Consider the following 21,901-nt stretch of genomic DNA (forward strand, 5'->3'; position numbering starts at 1 on the left):
ACCGACTATCCTAAGCTTGAAATGGGTGGAAAGGAGGGTGGTGAGATTATATAATCCCAGTGAGTAAACAATTACCATCTAAAATATCTACAACTGAGTAAATGGAGACAGATTAAAATAGATCATCATAATGTAATTCATCACCTTTCAACTCATTTCAACCAAATAAAATTAATTCATATAAATTGAGTAATCAACGTGGCTTATGAATTTCTTAAAACTTTGACTCGTGCCAAAATCATTCTCATACTCAGTTATCAGGGATACCTTGGCTGAGGGCTATCCCAACCGAGTGCGCCAAGGCTATTAAAAAGTTATGTACTCATAAATCATGTTTTTATTTTGAAAACATAGTCGTTCCTTGGCGTTGGCTAAGTTCACCCTCACGTGGTGGTTTGGCGCGAAGTGAACTCTAAAGTGTTAACCTCAAGACTTATCCATCCACGCCTCTCATATTGAGGTAAGAATATAATAGGGTTACCATGCCCCCTCTAATAGGCTAGTCCGCGGAACCCGTCCACTGCAGCAACTAATGAATAACCCACCAATTTAATAAAATTTAACGGCATGACATGGCAATTTTATCATTATCCAGCCTATCAAGGCAAACAACAATTTATACATTTTCAACATAAATACCAATTCAACCATTCATGCCAATATTATCATAAGCCATTCAATTCAAACCATGATATATAACACAACAATTAGTCTCCAATTACTCCATTTTCAAAACCATCATTCAATTTCAAGACAATTTATAAAATCATTTCATTTAAACACATTTTGTTTATAAAACCTAAAGATTTACCATTCAAACACATTTTTCTATAAAATCACAAAAACGAATAAAAACTACTATAGATAATTAAGACGATAGTAAGGTTACTCACTACTTCGGGAGTCAAATTTCGAGTACTCCGATTCTTGATCCTCGGGTACTATCTCTTTACTTTTGCCAGAATGCTCACCACCTAGACATAATGCACAATAAACCATTTGCCACATTTGTGCTAAATTGTTATAAAACCAATTCAAGCTCTATACTAACACATGAAATGGGATGTGAAATACTTAGGTAACTATCTAAATACGGTGTTCATTATAAATTCAATTATATACCTAAATAAAACGGCATTGGCCTAATTCGATCTATCACCCGATTAATTGGCCAATACGTCCAATTCAACTCCAAATAATTCCATTTTTCTCCCAATATTCAAAATCATCAAACACAAATTAAATAACTTGAAATATGACAAAATCATCCTCTCATTTTCTCTTGGAAAATTCGGCCATGGTGGGTGCATCAACACTATGATTTTTTCCTACTTGATTCTCACACCATAAATCACTAATTCCTAACTAAATCACTTTAAATAAAATCAAAAATCATCCTCAATATTCCACATGGAGAATTCGGCCAATGATGGGTGATGGAAGAACATGAATTTTTCTTGCTTGATTTTCATGCTACACATCACGAATCAACTAAAAACACTAAAATACATTTAAATCTAACCAAATCAAGCATCAAAACCTCTCTCTAAGTGTTCAACTAGCAAGATACCTGCCATGAAATCATGTGATTCAACCATGAAAAATGCAAAAGAATGTATGGGAAAGGTAGATCACAAGTCAAAATCAAGAAATTTTACCTTTGATTGCTTGATTACTAGAAATCCACCAATTTTCTCTTGAATTTTCACCCTAGGGTTCTTGTTCTTTCTTTTCTTCCTTTGTTCTTGCTTTGGCCGGCCATATGAAGAGAAATGGGCTAATTTTGTGCTGATTTTTAAGCCAAATAATAAATGAATGAAAATTTGACACATGCCACCATTCCATTGATCCATTTGTCATACTTACCCATTAAGCAATCTCTCTCCACCACTTAAATTTCCTCAATTATCCATGATAATATTGGGTAAAATCCATGTGCTGGACAAGTGTTGGGTGGTGTAAAATTACAATTTTGCCCTTGGGATGGCAAAATGACTATTTTGCCTTTATCCTCGGAAAAACACCGAAATTAAAATTTTTCACTTCTTAAACTCAAATTATGTTCTAAATAGTCAATCTTGATCAAACACTTCTTCCAACATTCCAATTTTAACCTCGGGTGGCAATATGATCATTTTGCCCCTAGGTCATGAAAATTCTAATTTGACTCTAAATCGATCATTGAACTCTGAATCACCATTTTAAGTCATTCTGGGGTTTTAAAATTCTCAATTTCATCTTAAAATCTCTATTTGGACTACTTCGAGACTTAATTCAACTTAATTGTACCATTTGGTACAATACCGTCTTTTAACGATTTTCAACGTACCCAAGTAAGCAAACATGCATTTTATGTAGGAATGGCATAATAAACATGTTGTGGAGTCGGGCTTGACACTTGTAGGTGTGCTAGAGCAAGGAGAAACAATTCTTGAAGAATGAGTGCTCTTAAGTCACACATAAAGGAAAATAGGTGATCTCTATGCTAAAACTCTTTTGTTTGTTTAAATGAGATTTTTGATTGCTCGTTTATTAAATGTTTCATTGATTTAGTTTGATTTCTAAAATTGTTTGCTCCTCTTAATTGAAAACTTTGGTTGCCTATTCTTGCTTGAATATTAAGTGCAAAATTCTTTGAGCTTTATTGATAAATCTTGGCTATGCAACTTAATTTGATATGATACATGCTATAAGTTGCAAGGAAGTATGAATCTAAAGGTGGAGTATGTACTTATATTTGATCTTGAATATGTCATCATCCTTATTTTGAGAAAATTGTTTCTTAAGATTGATTGATTATGGAAATTTGTTTCTATAAAATTTCCTCATGATTTATGACATTGTTTCTATCTAATTCTTGGAGGAAAAATTATTTTTGCACATAATTTCGAAACATAAAAGGTTGGATAATGTGATAGAAATATGAGCATACTTGATGACTTACACTCACATTTATTCAAGTAGCCTAAAACAAGGAAAATTGAGTTAAAAAAATTTTCCTTGATTTCCTTGTGCCTAACATAAGTCGACCATTTGAACAATCTTGATTTACATTCTAGAATTTGTTTGAATAGTTCAAGATGGTTGATAATGAGCTTGAAAGTTTTGACTGCTTGAATTGGTACTTTTAAAGCAAAATGAGTTTATATGAGAAAAATGTTGCCATCCTTTAAGTTTAGAATGATATATGAATTGAACAAGTTTGTTTCATAATGAAAAATACTTATGACTTGTTCTTATTGGATGTGCATATTTGCTTGTAAGCTTGAATGGTCACAAGGGCATTTTTGGAACATAATTATGAGATATTTGCAAATGACCCTTGACATGCATATACATGATTCATTATGCCCATTACATATTTCATAAATCATTTAGAGCATAATGAAACAAAATTGAGTGACATTGAGCTCATGATTTTTCACAAAGCAAGTCTAATATTGAATGTTTCAAGTTAAAAAGTTTGCAAAGAAAGATTAAATATTTATCAATTGATTTTCTTGAGAAATCTTTTTATTCTCTTTGATTGAAATTAATTCTTTATTTTTAATGACATAGCATGATTGAGCAAACTTGATTTGATATATTTATATAAATTGCACAAATTTGATGTTGCTTGGTACTTCTCTTATGATTGGTAAAATTAATTTAAAGGGATTTCTTAAGCATGATTTTGAGTGTGATAATTTAACATTGATGGAATTTTTCAAGCAAAAGAACATATCTATTTGCAATGTTTGGCATCCTTGAGATTATAATGATTTCAATGATATATAACTTGAACAAGCATACTGTCACGACCCGGAACTCCCATCGGGCCCGTGACAACCGCCGCGACGTCCTGATAAGCACTCATTACCCCGAATGCCGATCGAAACCCCGCAAGGCTTAGCATCAACTTCCGCATCTCCCCGGTGAGCGACAGTTACTAAATCTCGTATTTCAAGAAATCATAAGTTGTTTCCAACTCAAAATAATAAAAATATTATTTTCTAGCTCACTGGGGCATTTTCGTCATTTTTTTTTTTTGAAATTTTGAAATCCGAAAAAATGTAATATGTAAGTGGAAACACATATTTCATGATTTAAATTAAATTTTGAAGTCTAAAACATTCGTTTAAAGTAAAATTATAGCTATTTGAATATAATAAAAACATTAAATAAAATATTCTATTTTCTTAAAACACAATATTTTCAAAGTCTTCCTAAAATAACTTTTGTAGCGTAAGAGTAAAATAAATTTATTCATATAGTAATAAAGATAATTAAAGTATGAAATTTCGTTTACAGTGACACGTGGGCCCCCAACTAACCAAGAAGGTGAAGAGCTATGAAGCCTTACTTCCTATGATGCAACTCCGAGATTAATTCTCGTCTTAATCAACTATCAACAAACTGTCCTGAGCCTGAAAAATGGATAGGAAGAGGGGTGAGATTAAATAATCCCAGTGAGTAAACAATTACCATCAAAAGTATCTAAAGCCGAGTAGATGAAGGCAATATAAAAACGTTATATCTCAATAATGTTCATAACACAAAATTCGTTTCAATCTATACCAAATAATTTCTTTTCATCAAAATTTCCCCGACTTATGAATTTTTTTAAACTTGGCCCCTGCCAATATCATTCTCGCGGGTACCTTCGTCAAGGTATCCCACTGAGACCGCCAAGGCTGTTCAATGACCCATACCCATAAACATGTTTTCACATCTGACACACAACCGTTCCTTGGCGTTGGCTGAGTCTCACTCTCACGTGGTGGCCCGAACGTGAGGTGCACTCAAATCATACCTCAGGAGATACTTCACCCAACATCTCCCCCCGGAGGTAAGTATATAATTGAGTTACCGTGCCCCTCTCATAGGAAGTCCACGGAAACCCCCACCACTGCAGTGACCGTTTAATATACCACCAGACCCATAAAAATTCCAGTAGCATAATATGGCGAATAAAATGTAATCCAGTCTACCGAGACCAATCCAAAATTGTTCATATATTTCATGCCAACCCCAAAAATTTAGCCATCATGCTACCATAGTGTCATAAGCCCCAATTTCAATAACATATAAAATCAAAAATTTCAACACAGTCTCCATATACTCAATTTTCCCAAAACAATATTTGATTTCAAAATCAGTATAAATCTCATTTTTATAAAAAAAACATTTTAATTGGAAAACATAATATTTTATAATTTAAATTCACCATTCAATAAAAACATCAAACAAGTATAATTACTCTACATATTTAAGACGATAAATTGTCCACTCACAGTTCTAGGAGTCGATGTACTCCTAATCCCAATCTTCAAGCACAATTTTGGTACTTTTACCAGTGTAATTTGCTCACCACCTATCCACAATGTACAATACATAATTCACCACATCAATGCTTGACCATTATAAAATCAATTCAGGCTCGGTATATATGCATGATATGACATGCAACTTATCCGACTACCGCTTAAATGCGGTGCTGACTTAATTCGGCCTATTACCCGATTAAATTACTAACGCGTCCAATTTAATCTCAAATTAATTTTTTTCAGTTTCTATACCTCAATTGCACCCAAATTGACTTAATGCCCTCGGTGTGGTGCAAATTATCAGTCTTGATAGCAAATTACGAAAATACCCCTAATGGGTAAAAATTCATATTTTTGCTCCAAAAATTTCCATTATTTTTCTAGACTCATAATTCATCATTATTCATCATAATTCCTCAAATAAACATCAAGATCATCAGCCAATATTCCCCTAGAAAATTCAGCCAATAATGGTAATGGAGGAAAATAAATTCTTTTCTTGTTGTTTTGTTCCTAAATATGCTAAACTAACTTAAAACACTAACATAACTTAAAATCAAATTAATCTAACAAGTTTCTCTCTCCTAACCCATTTTTCCAGAATTGAATTCATCCTCAAATCACATGATTCAACCATGGAAAATGATGGGAAATGCATGGGTTAGGTAAAGCACAAGTCAAAATCAAGAAATTTTACCTTTGGTCACTTGTTTCCTTGAATTTTCACCAATTTTTCCTTGAATTTCTCCCCCTAGGTTTTTGTTTTTCTTTTCCCCTTTGTTTTCTTGCTATGGCCGGCCATAATGAAGAGAAAATGGTGGTGTGGGCTGATTTTTATAGTTAAATAATATAATAATCTAAACTTGCCACATGTCACTACATTATTGGTCCATTTTTTAAATTCTTATCTTTCAAGCTTTAAATCTCCACCACACATTATTCCTTAAAATATCCATAACTTAGATAAAATTCTCAAACTTATCCAAAGTCTTGGTGAAGTAATTTTTTATATTTACACTTTTGCCCCCGTAAAAATCAAAAATTACATTTTTGCCCCAAAAACTGAAAAATTGCCCATAGACATATTTTTTATCCCTTATACTCATATCATTCCCCAATTTGTCAAATGTGATCTAAATTCTCTCAAAATCTCAAATTTTGTCCGCAGATGGAAAAATTATAATTTTACCCCTATGTAGTGAAAATTTCAAATTGACTCCGAATTGATCCTCGAACTCCTAATTACCATTTTGAGTCATCTCTGAACTGTGAAACTCTTAATTTCACCTTAAAATTCCTATTTGAACTAGTTCGAGGCTTAATCGACTTAATGATACCATTAGGGGCAATATCGTCTTTTAACGATTTCTCGAACTTCCTAAATATACAAACATTCTATCGAGCATGTGAATGATATTATAATTATTTTACAAAGCAGGGTTTGACAACACTACCCCCCTTAAAATAAAATTTTGTCCTCAAAATTTCACTTATTAACTCAAAGAAAAGGCGGGGTATTATCTTTTATTCGATGCTGAACTTCTCCTATTATCTCCTTTATAGGGAATCTTAATTCACTAAAAATCATTCTTTATTTTAGTTAATCACAATATCAACCCCACATATGTGTATATGCTTTATAATCCCATTTATGCATCCAAGATCTATCTTGATTTAATCATCGCATACGATGCAGTATCATAATTCCTCAGAGTCATCCCTTTGTCCTTAATCATCTTTCGTGCCTCTATATTGCTTTGTATCCTTCTTGTATTTCGACATCAATTTATTGCTTAAGATTTAAGTTCATTTGAACTTTGTATACCTCAAGTATTTTTGAGTTCTAATTTCCACAATATAGTAAGAAATTCTTACAACCATATTTCATATGAACTCATTTACTATATTATTCTTGAAACCTTTATTTACACGTCCATCACTTGGTATTTACATCCCCTATCACTATTTTACACCTTCGTCTAACTTTTCACTCACTTTCTCCAGATCGGACTCGTGCTTCATCTTCCGTTACAGCGAAAACTCTTGTTGAAGAACGAGTCAATGGCCTCAAAGGTGGTTGTGCTGGGGTGTTGCTACCCATTTCAGATCGTACAGTTACCCCCTGCCTCGGGTGTACTCCAGAGGAATCTCTCCTCTGCATATCCGTATGAGTTAGTGGGGATGGAGCAGCTACTGTAGCCCGTCCTAACTGTGGGCAGTCACTCCTAATGTGGCCCGGCTGGTCACAATGAAAGCATCTTATGCCCCAACACTCCCCAACATGATATCTCCCACATTTTTCGCATTTATTTAAACCTCCAAAACTCTTCTCGAAAGTACTACTCATCCCAGACCTGTTAAATCTCGGAGGTCTCTGCTATAACTGTGAAAGTGGGGGTCGAGGAGATATCACCGGAACAGAAACAGTACTCTCAGAAGCAAATGTGTCCTTACCTCTTTTGGGTAGTTGACTAGAGGATACATTCGGGTTTCTCCTCTTTGCAAACTCAGCTCGCATTCTCCGATTTTCATTCGTGAGTTTTTCGACCCTTAAAGCAATCTGTACAACTTCTTTATGAGGCTCCCGGCCTGTCACAGTCATCCTCTCTCTGATCTCGTTACGGAGCCCTTCTTCAAAATAACTAGCTTGATCTTGCTCAGACTTCACCAGGTCTGGCACATATGACATCAGCTCGTTAAAACGAGCCTCGTACTCTTCTATGGTTAAATTCCCTTGTTGTAAACTTAGGAATTCTCTCTTCTTCTCTTTTTGATGAAAGTAGGTGTAGTATTGACCGTCGAATTCTTGTAGGAAGTCTATCCAAGTCAACGAAGTAATGGAACGTGATTTTACCGAGCTCCACCATGTACGAGCCCTCTTCTCTAGTAATCTTGTGGCCACCATTAACTTCACATCATCATCCAATTTCATATCCACAAATGTCTCCGTTACCTGAGTAATCCAATCTTTAGCTGCGGTTGCATCCAAATCCCCAACAAAAGAAGTGCAACCCAGTTGCCTAGCTTCCTTAAGCTTTTTGGAAATGGAGACATCTGGCACTGGTGGTGGAACAAGAGGTGGTGGTGGTGGCACTGGAGATACTGCTGGGGGAACAGTATGAGGGACTCGACCAGCTTGAGCCTGGCCCATAATGACATTAAGAAAAGCTGCTAATGCCTGGACTGCCTCAAGAGACATGGCATGAACACCAGGAGTAGCAGTAGGTGGTGGAGGAGGTGAAGGAATCTCAGTAGGCTCAACAGCAGGTGCTGCTCGAAAAGTAGGTGCAGCAGACTCCCTTTCCACGGGATCTGGCTGACTAAGTCTAGCACGGCTTCTTCCCCTCCCTACAGACCTATAGAGAGGTGGACGCCCACGTCGAGGAGGCATGGTACTCTACAACAAGAAATGGAATAGACTTAGATGACTTTAAATTCTATATGCAACTAACTCGATATAACCTAACTTAACTTGACTTACTTAACTTAACTTAACTTGGGCCACGCAGTGTCAGTGTGGATTTCTTAAAACAACTTTAAAATCAAAAACTTTGAAATCCAAAGCTTTAAAATCAAAATATTTGATCTTTAAACCATGCTCTGATACCAATCCAATTGTCACGACCCGGAACTCCCATCGGGCCCGTGACAACCGCCGCGACGTCCCAATAAGCACTCATTACCCCGAATACCGATCGAAACCCCGCAAGGCTTAGCATCAACTTCTGCATCTCCCCGGTGAGCGACAGTTATTAAATCTCGCATTTCAAGAAATCATAAGTTGTTTCGAACTCAAAACAATAAAAATATTATTTTCTAGCTCACTGGGGCATTTTCGTCATTTTTTTTTTGAAATTTTGAAATCCGAAAAAATGTAATATGTAAGTGGAAACACATATTTCATGATTTAAATTAAATTTTGAAGTCTAAAACATTCGTTTAAAGTAAAATTATAGCTATTTGAATATAATAAAAACATTAAATAAAATATTCTATTTTCTTAAAACACAATATTTTCAAAGTCTTCCTAAAATAACTTTTGTAGCGTAAGAGTAAAATAAATTTATTCATATAGTAATAAAGATAATTAAAGTATGAAATTTCGTTTACAGTGACACGTGGGCCCCCAACTAACCAAGAAGGTGTAGAGCTATGAATCCTTACTTCCTATGATGCAACTCCGAGATTAATTCTTGTCTTAATCAACTATCAACAAACTGTCCTGAGCCTGAAAAATGGATAGGAAGAGGGGTGAGATTAAATAATCCCAGTGAGTAAACAATTACCATCAAAAGCATCTAAAGCCGAGTAGATGGAGGCAATATAAAAACGTTATATCTCAATAATGTTCATAACACAAAATTCGTTTCAATCTATACCAAATAATTTCTTTTCATCAAAATTTCCCCGACTTATGAATTTTTTTAAACTTGGCCCTTGCCAATATCATTCTCACGGGTACCTTCGTCAAGGTATCCCACTGAGACCGCCAAGGCTGTTCAATGACCCATACCCATAAACATGTTTTCACATCTGACACACAACCGTTCCTTGGCGTTGGCTGAGTCTCACTCTCACGTGGTGGCCCGAACGTGAGGTGCACTCAAATCATGCCTCAGGAGATACTTCACCCAACATCTCCCCTCGGAGGTAAGTATATAATTGAGTTACCGTGCCCCTCTCATAGGCAGTCCACGGAAACCCCCACCACTGCAGTGACCGTTTAATATACCACCAGACCCATAAAAATTCCAGTAGCATAATATGGCGAATAAAATGTAATCCAGTCTACCGAGACCAATCCAAAATTGTTCATATATTTCATGCCAACCCCAAAAATTTAGCCATCATGCTACCATAGTGTCATAAGCCCCAATTTCAATAACATATAAAATCAAAAATTTCAACACAGTCTCCATATACTCAATTTTCCCAAAACAATATTTGATTTCAAAATCAGTATAAATCTCATTTTTATAAAAAAAACATTTTAATTGGAAAACATAATATTTTATAATTTAAATTCACCATTCAATAAAAGCATCAAACAAGTATAATTACTCTACATATTTAAGACGATAAATTGTCCACTCACAGTTCTAGGAGTCGATGTACTCCTAATCCCAATCTTCAAGCACAATTTTGGTACTTTTACCAGTGTAATTTGCTCACCACCTATCCACAATGTACAATACATAATTCACCACATCAATGCTTGACCATTATAAAATCAATTCAGGCTCGGTATATATGCATGATATGACATGCAACTTATCCGACTACCGCTTAAATGCGGTGCTGACTTAATTCGGCCTATTACCCGATTAAATTACTAACGCGTCCAATTTAATCTCAAATTAATTTTTTTCAGTTTCTATACCTCAATTGCACCCAAATTGACTTACTGTCCCTCGGTGTGGTGCAAATTATCAGTCCTGATAGCAAATTACGAAAATACCCCTAATGGGTAAAAATTCATATTTTTGCTCCAAAAATTTCCATTATTTTTCCAGACTCATAATTCATCATTATTCATCATAATTCCTCAAATAAACATCAAGATCATCAGCCAATATTCCCCTAGAAAATTCAGCCAATAATGGTAATGGAGGAAAATAAATTCTTTTCTTGTTGTTTTGTTCCTAAATATGCTAAACTAACTTAAAACACTAACATAACTTAAAATCAAATTAATCTAACAAGTTTCTCTCTCCTAACCCATTTTTCCAGAATTGAATTCATCTCAAATCACATGATTCAACCATGGAAAATGATGGGAAATGCATGGGTTAGGTAAAGCACAAGTCAAAATCAAGAAATTTTACCTTTGGTCACTTGTTTCCTTGAATTTTCACCAATTTTTCCTTGAATTTCTCCCCCTAGGTTTTTGTTTTTCTTTTCCCCTTTGTTTTCTTGCTATGGCCGGCCATAATGAAGAGAAAATGGTGGTGTGGGCTGATTTTTATAGTTAAATAATATAATAATCTAAACTTGCCACATGTCATTACATTATTGGTCCATTTTTTAAATTCTTATCTTTCAAGCTTTAAATCTCCACCACACATTATTCCTTAAAATATCCATAACTTAGATAAAATTCTCAAACTTATCAAAAGTCTTGGTGAAGTAATTTTTGATATTTACACTTTTGCCCCCGTAAAAATCAAAAATTACATTTTTGCCCCGAAAACTGAAAAATTGCCCATAGACATATTTTTTATCCCTTATACTCATATCATTCCCCAATTTGTCAAATGTGATCTAAATTCTCTCAAAATCTCAAAATTTGTCCGCAGATGGAAAAATTATAATTTTACCCCTATGTAGTGAAAATTTCAATTTGACTCCGAATTGATCCTCGAACTCCTAATTACCATTTTGAGTCATCCCTGAACTGTGAAACTCTTAATTTCACCTTAAAATTCCTATTTGAACTAGTTCGAGGCTTAATCGACTTAATGTACCATTAGGGGCAATATCGTCTTTTAACGATTTCTCGAACTTACTAAATATACAAACATTCTATCGAGCATGTGAATGATATTATAATTATTTTACAAAGCAGGGTTTGACACATACGTTGTGTTGAAAATGCCATTATATCTTGTTCTTGTTACAAATGATTTCCTGAATAATGTCACAACCCAAAACTCCCCTGGAGCCCGTGACAACAGCCGCGATGCCCCGATGGGTACTCATATCTCGAAATGCCAACCGAAACCCCGCAAGACTTAATATCAGTTTCTCGTTTTCCCCGGTGAGAAACTATTGCCAAATATTATGTTCTAAAGGATTTTGAGCTATTTTCAACTTAAAACTGATAAAATAAAAATTTTGTCTCACAGGGGCATTTTGGTCATTTACCACTGAAAATTTCGAAACCAGTTAAAAATGTAGTAAACAAGTACCAATCACATAATTCATATTCAAAAATAAGTTTAAGCATCTAAAACCTTTTATTTAAAATGAATTTATAATTATTTGAATATAATAAGAAGATAAAACAAAATATTCAATAAAATATTTTATTTTCTTATAAACAGAAATTTTAGAGTTAGACAATAATTTTAGAGTTATACGTAAATACTTTTTGTAACGTAAAAACAAAAAAAATTCATTCTTACTGTAACACAATAAACTAGAGTATTTAAATTAATTTAAATTTACAACATCAAGTGTGCCCACAAATAACTAGAATTAAGGAAAATTGTGAACCTACTGTGTGGAGGACGCTAATCCAATAGAAGCCCTCGATGGAATCAACTATCTACAGCTTACTCTGAGCCTAAAATGGGTGGAAAAGAGGGTTGTGAGATTATAAAATCCCAGTGAGTAAACAAACACCATTTAAATCAGCTAAAGCCGAGTAAAAAGAGACACTTAAAATATCCCATCACAATACGTATTTCACAATTTGAAAATTAATCCCAACCCATGCAAACGATTGTATTTCATTTAATTTCTCATTAAGGCTTATGAGTTTCATAAACATTTGGCTCATGCCATCAAATAGTACTCGGTGACACCTTGATCAAAGGTGTACACTAAAGCCCACCAAGGCTGTTAAAATTTCGTATACACGTAAAACATATTTTTAGTTTGAGAAAAACACAGCCGTTCCTTGGCGTTAGCAGAGTTCATCATCACAAGGTGGTTCGGCGCGACGTGAACTCTAACCATACCTCAAGAGATACCCTACGCGCCTCTCCAACTGAGGTACATATATATATATATATATATATCCGGATTCTGTGCCCTTCTAATAGGCTGGCCCATAGAATCCACCCACTGCAGCAAGCTAAACCCATCATACAATAAAATTCATTCTAGCATGACATGGCAATTATTGTAATTCACAGCCTTTCAAGGCTAAATACACATTTCATATATTTCAACATAAATACCAATTCAGCCATTCATGCCAATATTATCATAAGCCATTTATTCAAATCATAAATTTTTCATCATAACAAGTGGTCTCCAATTACTCTATTTTTCAAAATCATCATTCAATTTTAAAACAATTTATAACATCTTTTCATGTAGACACATTTTGTTTGTAAAACTCAAGATTTACCGTTTAATTTCATTTTTATAAAATTTCATCAAAATCGATTAAAAACATACTTTAGATAATAAAAATGATGGTAAGGTTACTCACCTCATAATAGCGGGATTTCTACATCGCTATTACTTCGTATATGCGTATAATTATACCTAATTGCACGTCACCTACTTCGTTCAACACCCTTTCCTAGCAACCATTTAAATTCAATACATTTAGTGAATCAATTCTACTTTTCTCTCTCATATTCTGTCATAAATCCACTCACCTAATTCACATCTTAATATATTTTTACTATAATTAATTGCATCCTTCGTTCACGTAATTCTTTAGAGTATTAACACCGGTAACTTATTTACGGTATTTAGTGCTTATTTCAACCTTCTAAGCAACTTAAATTTACTTCATATCACCAATTAACCAATGCATAATTAAATAAAATAATTTAGCCTCCATATAATCCAATTTCAAAATAAATCATGGTGAAGAGTAAAGAAATTTTACCCAATTAAACTAGGTTAGCCCAAATCTTCACCTTCCTTTTCTTTTGGATTATTCTTCCTTTGTTGTTTTTGGACTCTTATTCATGGACTTCTCCCATTTCTTTCTAATTGGACCATGTCCATTTTTCCTCTATTGGACCATGTCTATTTTTCTTGCTTGTTGGGCCATGCCCATTTTCCTTGTTATTTTCTTTTCTTTTCTTTTCTTTTCTTTTCTTTCTTTCTTTCTTTCTTTCTTTCTTTCCCATCGTCCAACAACCTTGTTTGTCTTTCTTTTTCTTCTCTTCACATGCACAAATCGTCCACTCTCTTCCTCTCTCTCCCTCTCACCACCGGTCACCCTTTCCTAGCTTTTTATCCTTCAATTTTTTCAATAGCTACAGCTGCTCATTTTGGCTCCAAAATCAGCAACTATGCTGCTCTGTTTTCCTCAAATATTCAGCAGCTAAGCTGCACCTTTCCCTCCAAAAATTTACAGCCAAAACAATTACAATTAACCATCAAAATAGCACCTCAAAACCTTCAATTTTCTACTACAAAATTCTACACTTTTTGGCCTCCAAAATCAGCAGAAAAATGGCACTTTCCAACCTCCAAAACCAGCAGAAAACAACTCTTTCCAGCCTCCAAAATTAGCCCTTAAATGGCTCTCTTTCCTTTCTTGAATGGTAGCAAAAATAGCCCTTCAACTCAACTCTCTTTTCCTTTTGTTTTCCTTTCTCATGCATAGTTTTCTTTTTATTTTTCTTTCTCTCGGTTCTTTCTTCTTCCTTTGCTCGTTTATTTCTCCTTTACTCTCCCTCAACCGACCTCTCTTTTCTTCTTGGTCTTCTTCACTTAGTTTGGTCAATTACACATATATATATTTTATTTCTCTCTTGAATGTTCCACAAACTTCCTTCATGGCCGGCCACATCAAAATTTTGTTTTTTCTTTCTTCACTTGTTGCTCCACATGGCCGCCCCCCCCCCCCTCCAATTCACTAAGTAAAGAGCCTTTGACTCTTTTATTGACCACATGGGCTACTGCCCATGTTGGTCTTCTAATATTTTTTTTTTTACTCTATGATCATTTTATTTTTCTCACTAATTTCACTACATATCCTTTAATCTTTATATTCCAATTTCGATCCTTTTAATACGTCTAAAAATTCCAATTTTCATCTAACTTCCTTTCTCGATGCGTGTACCACCGAAATATAAAAATTGCACCTTAACGCGGTATTACCACAATATTTAAATATTTACTTATCCGCGTTGGTTCGACTTAACAAAACATGTGTATTTCACTTTTGTCGCTCATTTCTCCAAAAATTAACTTGTATTTCTTCTCCCCCACTTGGATCAATCGTATGATCCTTCTTCATGACTAATTTCGACATTTGATAAAATATTAATATTTTAATATTATTTTATTCTAAAAATTTTATCTTGTCTCCTTGGTAGCCAAAATACCTTATTATGCCTCACTTGACTTCCGAATCGCCTTTTATCTCACAAATTCTCCTCCGATAAAATTATTATTAGTTTATTGTTATTTTCTCGCGTGCGAAATATTTTATCCTAAACTGCTCCTTTCGTCTTTTATCACTTTTAAACATTTTAATTGACCTCAATTTGCATCCGATCAACTTTATTTACCACCATATCAAAGTATAGGGCATTTCAAATAACCTCAAGGGCATTTTTGTCCATATGCTGGGATTGTAGAAAATGATAAATTTGATGCTTATTATGCTTAAACATTGTTTAGATACTTGTTATACATGTTATAAGTCATAGTCACGTATCATGATGTAAATTGAATATGTTTAAGCATATTAAAGGCATGATTCTTCAAATGAGCATTTCAACTTTTTTGCACTTGTGAACAATGAGCAATAAAAGCCAAAATTTGAGTTCACATGTTGTTCTTGAAGAATCTTTGATCATACATGTCCAAAATAATGTTCCAAACATGGTTGAAATGAAATTCTAAATTATTCTCACACAAATCCATGTTTTGAGATCATTATACCTTGGAACATTGCATGTTTTGCTCCTTTTTCTAACTTTTCAATGTGCAGGAATTCAACATAATTGACTCCTTAACATAGCTAGTTGACTATTAAAAAAAGAGGTGCAAATGCTGCTGGAATGATAAAAAATGGACCCAAGGGATAAATAGTCGACTTTTGAGTGCTATAAAGCCAAAATGGACAGGTTTTATATTCCAAAATATCCTTTTTCTTTAATTCTTGTCCATTACAATATTTTCTCCTCTAAATTTCCTTTTCAAAGATGATTCTTGACCTTTAAAATTTGCATTGTGAATACTCTCATGATCATTTGGTGCAAGTAATGGTTCTTGAGTTTGTAAAACTTGCTGAAAAATGGGAAACCATTTTTTGATGACATAAATCTATCTATTCCCAAGCATGACACTTATATTGATTCCATAAATTCTCATGTATTTACAATGACAAAATAGAAATATGAGAAATTGTTCATCAATGCTTGAATTTGTTAATCCGATTGGATTTTCATGTGCATATATAGAAAATATCTTCTCATGAAAATTAAAATATTAAAATTGAAAGTAGTGGTTCAAATGATAAATGAGGGTCATCAAGGATCCTCTAGGACTCGGTATTTGCTTGCTTCCATTTACAGATCCTTGAGTGGTATTTCTTTTCGGATTTCGTACATCCATCGAGAGGGGAACTAGGCAGCAGACCATCTCTCAAATCAAGGGCATACGCACCAGAACCTGCAGGTATTTTCATAAGCAGAAGGTCAGCTTAAAGGTATTCTTAGATTAGATAAAGTTAGTTTACCTTATGTTCGCTTTAAATGAATGTAAAGGAGTAGTACTCCTAGTTTATTTTTCTTATTTTTCTATTCACATAGAATTTTGTAATATGGATGTGTTTCAATTTTATGACGATAGTAAAAATTATGGTCATAAAATGAAACACTCCATTCTAGGTTCTTTTCTTATTTACATTTTCTGTTTTAAATTATATTTTAGTTTAGTAACTCAATGTAATAGTAGGGAATATCTATTTTACTATAACATCAAAAGTTATGTACATAAAATGGTTTTCCTTACTCTAGGTGCTTATCCGAAACTTTCTCATGATCATGTAACTTGGAGGTACGATTTAGGTCCCTCTCTTTTGTACTTTTTATTTCATAATTAATAAAATTTAACAGGATAGCTGGGCCCTGCGTGCATTTCCAACATAAAAAAAAATCTAGGAACAATTCTTTGAAATATATTTTATGTTTGTGCTCAAATGATTGTTTCAAAATTGATTTCTTGATTATGCATACTTATTCGATTAGGATGAACTCATTAAAATTATTGAAAATATTCTTGGTTCATCTACTATATTGGTCAAGACACATGCTTATATAATTTTTCTTCATGCTTGACCTCAAGGTTTGAAGTCTAAAACTTGACTTGAGCTATGCATTTGAACATGAATGTAATTGTCAAGTTTGATCATGGTATATATTGTGAGTTGAAATAGTTGAAATTTATTTTGAATATGCATTTAAATGTTAACTATGTCTTCATTGAGCCTTAATGTTTACATGATCTAAAGATTTTGTGTGCATCCAACTTTAGCTTATAGGTCACCATAAACAACTTGACATGTCAAATAAAATATGGCCTATAGCTTTAGTTAGCAATGAATGCCTAATGTGCTTTGATTAAATATCTCTTTCTTGAATCTTCATAATTGGTATTCATTGATGATTGAATGTTTACTTTGAATATATTCATGAGTTGAGTGCTTTACTTTCAATATTTTCTAGCAATTGATATCACTCATGAATCATGGATTATTGAGATATTGCATGTACCTTGAACTTCAATGGTTGCATATTTTTTCAATGGATATATGTTTATATTGAACTCATGCTTGCATTTTGATGAACAAAATTGGAAACATGATTAAGGAAGATAGTCATGTTATTTCTTGCAATCATGTTTGTACTTATTTGATCATAACTTTCATACATGATTGCAATAAATGCAAAATGCTTTAGTCATGCTTCATTAATACTGATATGCCTTTTGTGAAAGTTCTCCTTGAATTGACAATTTCATATATAATTTGAAGAATACTGTCACGACCCAAATTTCGGGCATGACCAAGACATGGGCCCAATGGACGTAGTCCACTAAGCCCAAGCAAGCCTATTAATCTGACGTGTTCATCATTCCATCATAAACTACTAAGTCATATTTCATAACTTAGAATCAAAATATTATTAAACATTGCCACCTCATACTGGCATACCAAACAAGTGCATACACATTATCTACAACATGTATCATAACAATTACATTAGGTTTGTCTATACAAAACAAAAGAATACTCGACTTCCAGCGGAGGGACTCGGACGAATGTACAGCTACTGAATGCCGAGACACCTACCAAAAGATGGATACAAGTCTACGAGGACATCTCATCCTAGTTACCGGCTGCCTCATGATTTGAAAACATGAAGTTGAAAACGGTGAGTATAAACCCAGTGAGTGAACAAGAAAGGGAACGAGCATACCATAAGGAATGTTGAACGAAATCATGATGCATTCTTTTTCAAAATAATGCAATTTGTTTTTTACCTTATTAAACCCCTCATGTAAACCCCACATGAGAAAAATCACTTATTGGAAGAAGTCCATGCTCAACAAAGGACATGGAGAGTGAAAATGTTAATAGCATTCATGCGAATCAAGTCAATAAACGATGGGTCCTTGCTGCAGCAAAAAGGCATTCTCGCTGATTTAAATTATCAACTAACCGAGGGTTTCTTGACTGGCCGAGGGTTTCTAACCAAACTTCCTCATTTTAAGCTTAATTCACTTTTTCCTTAATGTTGGAAATCCATGCTCAAATATGGTAGCAAAAAAGTTGAAAATAGGGCAACAATTGATCAAAATGAGGTGAAAAACAGAAAGGTTTTCGTTGCAGTGAGATTTTGGTCATAAAACAAAAAGTTTCTCACTATAGCGAGAAGCTACTGTACCTTCCTCGCTGCAGTGAAAATGGATTCCTGCTGCAACAAGTTTTCAGCCAGCCTATCCTTTCAAAACCCAAGAGTTTCTCGCTACAACGAGAATCAGAACATTAAGAAAAAGGTTTCCTTTTCTCTTAAAACAAAGCCATCCTGCTTAATAACAAAAGCAACATGTAACACATGCAAACTCTCAAATTTCAACAAATCAAATGGTCACATTTTTGCATTTACAACCATAAACCATATATGTATATATATAGATATCAATCATCAAATACACCTTCCCATCATCATTATCTCATATGCAACGGCTTATGCGCACTCCCACTTGCACATAGTCGGGTCAACAACAGCTTATGTGCACTCCCACTCGCACATAGCCAGGTCAGCAACGGCTTATGTGCACTCCTACTCGCACATAGCCAGGTCCACATCAACATACAAAGAAACACCTAATGCATATCATGCATACTATCATATTTTGATAACATATAGCACATTGTATAGCACATTTCCACAATATAAAATCACTTCACCAAAGGCTTGTTCCCAAGGCACATTTTCAAAGTCAAGTTAGATAAAATCATTCACATTCCCCAAAACAAGTTTGAAATGCAAGTCCACTCACCGGTATATTGTTGAGCCTTTCACTGACTCTAATTTCTCCTAATTGTCCAAATGGGATGATGGGGCTTCCTTGGAACCTACCATCACATTAACATCACCATTATGTTAATTCACCTACTATAAACCCTAAAAGCTATCTCTTAACTAGCTTTCAATTGTCACTTTAAATGGCTATCTATGTTCACTATCTTAATCACTATAAAATGAATGAACATACTCAATAATAAAATAGCTCATAATCCTAATTACTAGCCATTATTCACAACTAAAAATCAAGCTTAGTTCATCACTTACCTTAGGGCTCCTTTGTAGTCAAATTCTCTTCCAATAGCTTCCAAATCAATAGGGTAATTCTCTTTTTCTCTCTCTAAAATGCCTAACTAGTGAGAGAAAGTATGGAAATAAGATTTATCAAGGGTTTTGAAGTAAGAGAGTGAAAGAATACAAGGGTTCTAGTCAAAAGGGCTCAAAGGTATGAAAACTAGCACTAGAGAGAGAAAATTATGCAAGCTCTATATCAAGCTTCCATGGAGGTTGGAAGCAACTTGAGATAGAAGAAGAAAAAGAAGACAAGCTACTGGAAAATGGGAGAAGAAGCTGTTGGAAGAAAGATATTTATAGCCAATCTTATCCATTCCCTTAAAATTACCAAATTGCCCCTCCACAATTTAGCTTATTCTCCTCTAATCTTTTATGCAATCCTTTTGCTCTTTTGACACTGGGACAAGGTGCATAATGGTCTAGACGTGCTTGGGTTCATGAAAACTTAAATTTTAACCCAAGGTGACAAATGACCATTTTGCCCCTATCATGAAAATCATCAAAATTTTGGTTTCCTTTCCATTTTACCCCTAATTTCACCATCCATTTATGCCTTAGGCCTACTTAGGCCATAATATTGTTTAAAACTTACTTTTATGGGTTTGGTAAAGAAATGACGAAATTACCCCTTATTAGGGATATCGTGTATACTTCCCTTTACGAGTCTATAAAGGTCAAGGTCTCACAAATACATCTTGCTATGTTTGCCTTAAAATGACTTGGATGAATGACTACTTGAAAATGATTTGGAAGAATACTTGCCAAGAATGCTTAATGATGATATTTTTTAATTTCTCCTTGAGTTGTTATTTTTGTATATGAATTAGGGAATTTCTTGGAAATGCTTGAGTGAAACTTCTTGGCTGATTGATATTGGGAATAAATAATGAATGTTTGATGATGATTGGTAATTCTTGATAATAATTGAGAATGATGCTTGAAGACTATTGATTCCTTTGGCTTGCCTAGGAACTACTTGGCAAATACTTCTTAAAAATATGAGTATATGATGCATATGTTGAACATCTATTCAAATGCTCATACTTTTTTGGTTCCATGAATACTTGAGTGTTAGGGAAATAAATTTAATATCCATATGAATGCTCATTTATTCTAGGCTCATGATTTCTCTCCTAATATTTGATCTATTGAGGATCTCTAATAATTTGTGTTGAGCTTATGATTTCTTAAGGGGGAGTCAATCATTGTCATTGATATCATAACGAATTAAGATCTTCAACAACAAGGTTTAGTGAGAATTCAACATTTGGTGTTCTTCACTCTTGGTAACATCTTTTTAAACACCAAAATAGATATTGTGCCTTATATCGCCTCTCACTTAAACATGAATGTTGAAATGCATAATTGGTATCAAGTTTTAAGTTTTCTCAATTAGTGTCTAGCTTTATAATTGTCCCTTCTCTCTTGAGCTTTAAATTGATCATATCTTTCTTAAATGTTTTGAGCCTTGAAGTTGATGTGCTTGAAATGCTTAGTGATATGGGAAGTCTTCACTAGTGTTTTATCAATTGATATAATGAGCTTTAAAATGATTCCATCTCTCATAATTGATATTGTGTTTTTACAAAGGGGGAGATTTTACTTATATCTATCAATTGGTATATTGAGCTTTAACACTTGGTATTGGAGTTTAAACATGGGTTATGTGCTTATTAAACATCTTTATGATCATCTTTGTTGGACTTCATAATTGTTATGTGCACATTTTGCTTATAGTGCGTATTCAAGTGGTTAAGTGCATATATATGATGACTTGGTGACTTTATGGTTACATATTCATGGTCTTAATGATTATATTCTTGATGGATTTTGCTAACCATTATTTCTTGAGCTTAAATGTTTAATGCTCACTCTTTTTACTCTTTTTGATATAACAAACAGGGGGAGAAGGTTTATGAGCAAATTTAATTTTATGCATATGTTGAGGGGGAGATTTTAAAATCATTTCAAATGCAAATTATGCTCATAGTTTTGTCATATCAAAAATGGAGAAATTATTAGCTTTATAATTATTATAGCTTTGATTATGACAAAATGATCAAA

At 33.9% G+C, this 21,901-nt stretch overlaps 2 long non-coding RNA genes across 2 annotated transcripts; both read right to left on the bottom strand.

Moving 5' to 3' along the window:
• Positions 1-4,215: 4,215 nt before the first annotated feature.
• Positions 4,216-6,178, bottom strand: LOC148763577 (uncharacterized). The gene is made up of 3 exons (XR_016025060.1): positions 6,004-6,178; positions 5,274-5,353; positions 4,216-4,406 (listed from the first exon to the last, which is right to left on the bottom strand). It is a non-coding gene; the product is annotated as an uncharacterized LOC148763577 (long non-coding RNA).
• Positions 6,179-9,343: 3,165 nt separating this feature from the next.
• Positions 9,344-11,232, bottom strand: LOC148763578 (uncharacterized). Its single transcript, XR_016025573.1, has 3 exons — positions 11,132-11,232; positions 10,402-10,481; positions 9,344-9,534 (listed from the first exon to the last, which is right to left on the bottom strand). It is a non-coding gene; the product is annotated as an uncharacterized LOC148763578 (long non-coding RNA).
• Between the last annotated feature and the right edge of the window lie 10,669 nt (positions 11,233-21,901).

The sequence above is a fragment of the Theobroma cacao genome, chromosome 3 (assembly GCF_053813885.1).
Source record: "Theobroma cacao isolate CCN51 chromosome 3, ASM5381388v1, whole genome shotgun sequence".
Lineage (NCBI taxonomy): Eukaryota > Viridiplantae > Streptophyta > Magnoliopsida > Malvales > Malvaceae > Theobroma > Theobroma cacao.